This window comes from Tachypleus tridentatus, chromosome 7 (assembly GCF_004210375.1).
Source record: "Tachypleus tridentatus isolate NWPU-2018 chromosome 7, ASM421037v1, whole genome shotgun sequence".
NCBI classification, from domain to species: Eukaryota; Metazoa; Arthropoda; class Merostomata; order Xiphosura; family Limulidae; genus Tachypleus; species Tachypleus tridentatus.
In genome coordinates, this window is record NC_134831.1 from 182,181,637 (window position 1) to 182,189,308 (window position 7,672).

Here is a 7,672-nt window from a genome sequence, read left to right on the forward strand (position 1 = left end):
CATGTTAAATAAGAAAAATTTTCAATGATGTATCCATGCCAGAACAATGAGTCACTTCTCATTTCTGTAAAAGCCCATATAGCCTGTCAAACTGATCATAAAGAAGAGAGGCATTATCTTGACTGTCACACAAACAGCTTCAAAACTTTTGTGACAAAATTAGCAAGTGATCAGGTTAGTTTATGGGCTTCACTTTATTGACTGAAGATTGCCAAGTAAAAGTGAAGGTATGTAAATAAATATCACAAAAGTAATGTAAGGCAGTTTTATTGCATGTTTGTAAAAAAACAATATGCACACCTGACTGTAACTTCTTTGTTTCCTAATCATTGAAATCATTATGGTTTTCTAGTCATTATTTTACCAGTCAAATAGCTACTGGCCTATCATGTATTGTTTGTTCCTAAATTTTCCATCTCACCTATCAGATAGACTGCAATTATATATATTACAATATTCTGATACATTTACCCAAAGGCAAAGGCTAAATGTTCTATAACAGTAATTTTGGAGCTAAATTACAGAATCAGATTCTATGTCCATCTGATATCATGTATTTTGACAATAGCCCTTCAGCACAATTTTCATCATAAAAGGCTATCACATCCAGAGCATAACCCCTCCTCCCTGCTGCATTTCATAATCTCAAGTGTAGAAGGACAATAGTTTCCTTCTGTTGTTATAACCTTACCACACTAAATTCAATAGGTGCTGTGCCTAGTGACTTGATTAATCAATTTGAGGTATGCAGTGGCTGAATGGATGTTTTGCTTACCCCAGTGAAAAATCCTTTTTTATTATATTGTGCACTATTGCCTGAAATTCATGGCTGGCTTTTCATACCATCCTTTGTGTTTTTGGATTTTTCACTGTTTTCAAAGCACCAAATTTTCCTTACTATGGCAAGGGTTTGACTTGTTGCAGGTTCCTTTATGAAAGGTACTATGATCCCAAGTTGATTCATGCCCCTTAGTTTTTAAATACCATTACAAAGAAGATATTGTGAACTTGCAAATTATTAATTCCTCAATATAATCTGAATGTATAAATATTTTGCATGGCAAGGACTGTTAAATAACCTTTGCAAGTGCAATCAATTTTCAATAGCATTACACTACTCAAGAATGCCAATGTCAAAATGTATGGTGTTCAGCTGTGACTATATCAGCAGTAACTGTCACATAAGTTGCCAATATTTGTACATAAAATAATATAATTTATACATACATACAGGATGATTAAAACAATTCAATGAAAGGTAGATGATTTTGAAACAAATGCATAGGAAAACTTTTAGTGGTATGGATGAGAAACTAAAGCAAAATTACTGAAATGTCAAGGTCATAAAGGGTTTTTGTAATTTCCATATAATACAAATGACCTTCAACTGAATCTCTTAGCAATATTAGGCTCTCAGTATCTGTTGTTTATGGTACTTTTTAATTAACCAGCAAACAACAAGAGTTGGCCATGATGATGGTTGGTACCAAAAGCCCAATCTGTAAAGTAGAAAAGTGTCCATTTTCTATGAAACTTTTTAATTAGTTAAAGTAAATGAATGCTTTCATGCTTCCATAGCCACTTTGATTTACAAACAATGCAAAAGCAAATAAACCTGTGCTCCTAAGATATTTTAAAATTATACTTAGCATTCAAAATATTGGGGTCCACATACTAATTTTGTTTTGCCTGTTAAAATAACATGTAATGAACTTGTCTAACTAAATGGGTGAAAACACTGGGCCACCAGCAGTAATTATATGTAATACTGATGACACCTGTTTAAATTACTATGGGAGGCTTGTGTTACTGGGAGCCTTGCAACCAACAGGTATGTTCCATAAGCAATTTGGTGCAAAAACAGTTCCAAAGAACATGTTAAAAGAACTCAAAGATACAGAGTATCAGTAATTCTACAGTTAATATCTCAGTCTTTTATGTGACTGTGTTTTACAGTTCATTGACATTGTTTAAATTTGTACAAAGTCATCTGCATAACCCTACCCCTAATTTTGAAGTTACACACCAGAGAGACCAGAAACTACCAACCACCAACTCTTAAAACATTCTAATCAAACAGTGGGATTTGACCATCACCTTTCAAATTTATCCAGAGACTTAGAGCCCAATATGTTTTTTTTTTGTGATAAAGAGAGATGTGAATTATGGAACTTTACTTAGCCATCAGTGAAACAGGCAAAATGTCCAAAAAATTTAATAAAATTCATATTACAAATCATTAGATGAAATGAAACTTGAAGGTGTTTCATTTATTATTCTTCAAAATGATACATGTTCTTTCAGAAACTCCATCTTGTAATATATTTGGTGTAATTTATTTTAACAAATATATTATCTTAGAAATTCAATCTGGTAAATAGTAACATGATTGTTTAACATTCACAAATGTCTCATTTAAACTAGCTCTAAAAATTCAGTTTTCTGTGTAAAATAATTGACATTAAATACCAAAGTCTAACTAGTATCTGATATTAGTAATTCTATGTTGTGACACTACAGGAACCATGTGCTTTATACAAATTTCATTATTAGATGCACAATATATAAGCAGTTCCTAAAAAAGATTAATATTCTAATAAGATATTTTACCACAAGCAAATGGTTTAAACAATTATATCCTTAACGAGCAACAAGAAATAAATGCTTTCTAACCATCGCTGTGTCATTGAAGGGGGGGGAGCAACGTGAATAATGAACTGACGCCTACCTCTAAATGTTGTAATGTTAAGTTAGTAATGAACAGAAAGCCCACCAGGTACATCCATTGCCACAGTCCGGTAGCCCATTGCAGCCAGCACTTGTATTGTGCTCAGGTCCAGCCAGGTTTTGGAAGAAAACGCTGCTCCGTGCAGTAGAAGGATGGAGATGTGGAAATTGGAAGTGTCCTTAGGTGAAAGCTTCACGGTAGAAAACTTTGACATTCTGGTTACAGTTATGAAAAAACATGATTACAAAAAATAAAACAATAACGGAATATTAACCAGAAACACGTTTCGTTTTTTCTTTTTCAGAAAATCGAAACAAAACGTCAAATTGATATGATTACCAACTAGTGTTTCCTTTTAAATATAACCCATCTATCTATATAAATTACACACTATGTATATATTATATACGGTGGTTTATAATTTCTAACAATATTTTAGTGGTTCTAACAAATGTGAAACTTGAGGCAAAATGTTACTTCTAAAAACATTTTCAGGTTCAATTTGAAACCGAAATAAAAATAACTGTCTGAATAATGTATTAATTTATACATATTGACAAGTAGTTTCTAAGTAACAACAGGCCTATACAAATTGACAAGAAAAGTTGTAATTTCTAAGTAACAAAAGAAATTCATATTTCACGAAATGTATTACACGTACCTATCCACGCAGTAATGAATGATGATGAGTCTACATAATATATTCATTCACAAAATACAATTCTCAATTTGACGATCAGGTTTAATTCAGTTTTCAATTCACTCAATAAAAATAAATTAATGTTATATTTCAAATTATTTTATTAAAGAGTTTATTTGTTTGAAGTCAAGACCAAAGGGTTGTGACGTTGTGAGTCCGCAGAGGTACCGCTGTGTCACGGAGTCATAAAAAAGTACAAAATGTAAAGATATATAATTTATTTTGACTTGCCAATGAGCGTATGTTACCGAACACAAGCTATAACATCATATAGTATCAGGATCTACATCCACTTACCACAAATAGTGCATTTGGAATAATAGAATCTACATCCACTTACCACAGATACTGCATTTGCGACAACATCTACATTCCACTTACCAGAAATATTTCATTTGGGGCAACAGCATCTACATTCCATTTACCAGAAATATTCCATTTGGGGCAACAGCACCTACGTCCACTTAGCAGAAACATTCCATTAGGAACAACAGGCTATACAACCACTTCAAATATTTCATATGGAACAACATAATCTACATCCACTTACTACTTGGTGGATTTGGAATATGAACATAATATAATTCTTCCTAATAATTCAGACATGTTGTAAAGTTATAAATAAATATAGAAGTTGATGGTTATTCAGGTCTAAGATAAAACCATTATGATATATTGTGTGTATATTATTACAACATTCAGTATAAAGAACTTTATAACAAAATGAAATTACTGGTTTTATATATAAAGCACATAGCGAACTCAAATATTCTATTCGTAAAATACACATGACTTCAAATATTTTATATATGAAACAAATAGAGAATTCAATATACGTTTGTGAAAATAGTTGCATTATGTCTTCTTTTTTTTCTCAATGTCACTCATTTTTGATTAGGGTATATGTATCTAACAGGCCCGCTATGACCAGGTGGGTAAGACACTCGATTCGTAATCTGAGGGTCGCGGGTTCGAATCCCCGTCAAACCAAACATGCTCGCCATTTCAGCCGTGGAAACGTTATAATGTGACGGTTAATCACACTATTCGTTGATAAAAAGAGTAGCCCAAGAGTTGGCGGTGGGTGGTGATGACTAGCTGCCTTCCCTCTATTTTTGCATTTTTGCAAGTATTCAATTACAGTACTGAACAAAAGTCTTGTCCCCCGCTGTTACAGTGGTAAGTCTACGGATTTACAATACTAAAATCAGGGGTTCGATTCCCCTTGATGGACTCAACAGATAGTCCGATGTGGCTTTGCCATAAGAAAACACAAACACAAAAGTGTTAGGACAAGAAAATATTTTGTCATTCTTTCCATTTTGTGGGGCTAATTTTTCCATGTCACCACGTAAGAAAACTCAAATATTTTATACCTAAAACAACATGGTAATACTTTACTGTTGACAACTGATGAACCAGTATGAGAATACTTGTCATTCTTTAGAATTTCCGTAAACTTGTACAAAGGACATATCATAAGGGTTTTGCTTGAGTGAACATACTGATTAAATTTAAGGTCTGAAATAACTGTCATGGTGCCCAATGCATTGTGTTAACTGTATAGAAAAAAGCTAGTAAGGAACTAACATATGGTACCGGTGTATGTTAGAAATCAATTTCATAACACTCCACAAATAAACCTTCATACAGAGAGTGTTTAACACATTATATTAAGTTTTATTTTCATGGTCCAAAAAGCGTAGAGAATTATCAGTAGAGCAGAGAGTTCATACAAAAACTTTACGTGGTGCTGATTGGAATCTCCAGCAAATTGCTTCAGAATTGAAATGTTCTCCTAGAACTGTCAAGTACACCCTAGATCATGAGACTGAGACAGGTAAATTAGAAAATTGGAAAGGAATACTCAGTTATACTGATGTTAAGTATCTTTGTTTATGCAGCTTTCAGGACAGAAAGAAGACTACACGAGATAAACAGCCATGAACCAAATGACAGAAAAGTGTCCTGATATACAGTGTCAAAAAGACTCAATGAGAATGAAATATTTGGTTGTGAAGCAGTTAGAAAACCTTTACTTATATCTCCAATCATCATGAAGAGACTGAAATCTGCTAAAAAATACAAAAGCTGGATTGGTAATGATTGGTAAATGGCTTTATGAGTGGATAAGTCCAATTTTGAAATATTTGGTTCAAAATGTAGGTCGTACGTCCGACGGAGGGAAGGTGAAAGATACTTCCCTCAGTACATAGCACCAACCATGAATTATAGGTGGAGTCACTGTCATGTTTTTTCTGTTAATGCAACAGGAGATATTTGCAAAATAAATGGAATAATGAACCAGTATAGATACCATCAGATACTGATCCGTCATGGTATATCCAGTGGTTTGTGTATACATGGTGGCCATTTCGGTCATAAATGCGTTATAATCTAACTTTCAGTTCGTTACGAATAATCCAGATGTTGGCGGTGATTGGTGTTAACTAGTTGTTTTCTCTCTAATCTATCACTTCAAAATTAGAGTCTTCTGACACAAAGTCATCACAGAATTAAAAACAACCAATCAAACTCACAGGTCTTAGTACCCGGTATGAATTATGTCGTTTCCTTACAAACCCCTCATATCGAAAACGTAATCCTCTAGAAAAGAAAATGCAAGAACACCCAGGGGAAATTACCCATTTTAAAACTAGCTATTAAATATGCTTCAAAAAGTGCTCCAGCCGCAGGTGGTGAAAAGAAACCTCTTTCATATTATCTGCCTTTACCAGAAGTCAATTGAGCAGCTCTTCCGCAAACTACTTTTCAACAGGCTGATAAGAAAAATAGCTCAGGACTTCAAGACTGACCTGCGATTCCAAAACTCCACCGTCACAGTTCTTCAAGTGGCCAGTGTGGCCAACTTGGTAGGCCTCTTCGAAGACATCAACCAATGTGTCGTCCATACTAAAATAGTGAGAATCATGCTTTACGCGAAATTCAAAACAAACTTCTACAAAACATCTTTACGTTTCATTTTACATCTCGTACCCTAAGCTGTGCTAAAGTGAGAGATATCAGTATTCAATTTTTTTTTCAAGTAGACCAAGTTTTACTGTATCGCCGTCTTGTGGTTTAGATAGGCAAGAGATTATTTAAATTCTACCAATAGTGCACTTGGTGAAAAGACGATCACAGATATAAGACGAATATAGATTTTTGAGCAAATTAAGCGTATTTCTTTGACAATCGGTGCATGGAACAACCTCTATGTCAAGTAATTGGGAAAATGAATACAACCACAAATGTTATTTTTACGTTCTTCACTACAGACGACTCATTGCGGCATAACTTAAGACACAAACATGTAATAAACAACTTTACAAAGTTTCATCATAGTATAACTTATATTACAAAAAATACTAAGTTTTAAGATATAGTGCTCTATTTTAAAAACATATTTACAAAACAAGTCTACCTTACAGACATTAATTTTTCTGTATAATATTAGCAATATTTTAATGTGACAGATGAGATCAATACATTTTAAGTTTATAGTATCTCGATTAGTTGTAACAAGCATATGAGATTAACTTGTAGTTATGAAATTCGAAACAAATGATAAATTACAAATAGGTTATTGAAACGCAGTAGTGGCACTATGTCAACGCAAAAAGTAAGAAAAACAATATAGTTTTGGTTAAATATGTTAGTAACCGGATAGATAACAATGTTTTATTGTCCAAAATATTTATTTATACAGTAGGGTAACCTCTGTTTGAGGGTCATATTTGTCTACAAATCCTACAAAATGTTTCATTAAGCTTACATTACCCTTAAGAAACAGACATGTATATAAGCTCTTCCCCGTAAAGAAGAAAGCTTGGGTTATCAATTTGTGTGGGAAAGAAATTCTGTTATCGCACAAGTGATTTTCTAAATTTCGAGTAGCTTCATGAATTCTGCGGTTAAAGAATAAATAAAACTACAAATGCAAATAGTACTTAAAAATACTGGTTACCTTTTAAGCAGGATAAAAAGCAAATACGTTTAAGACACATGTTGACACGATGGTCTTATATTTTGCCTTGATCAAACAAGTTAAATTGTTTCAGCTATATCATACGTAAATATTTCAAACTCACCTCGAATGGTGAATGTAATGACGTATAGAAGTTTGATTTTTCCATCACCTTTTGGTAAACGTTTAAAACTTTCAGGCTCAATCCTGGTTCGAGATTTTCAGCTTACTGCAAAACTTCTATGAGCAATTATCATATGATATGAAAAGATAAAAA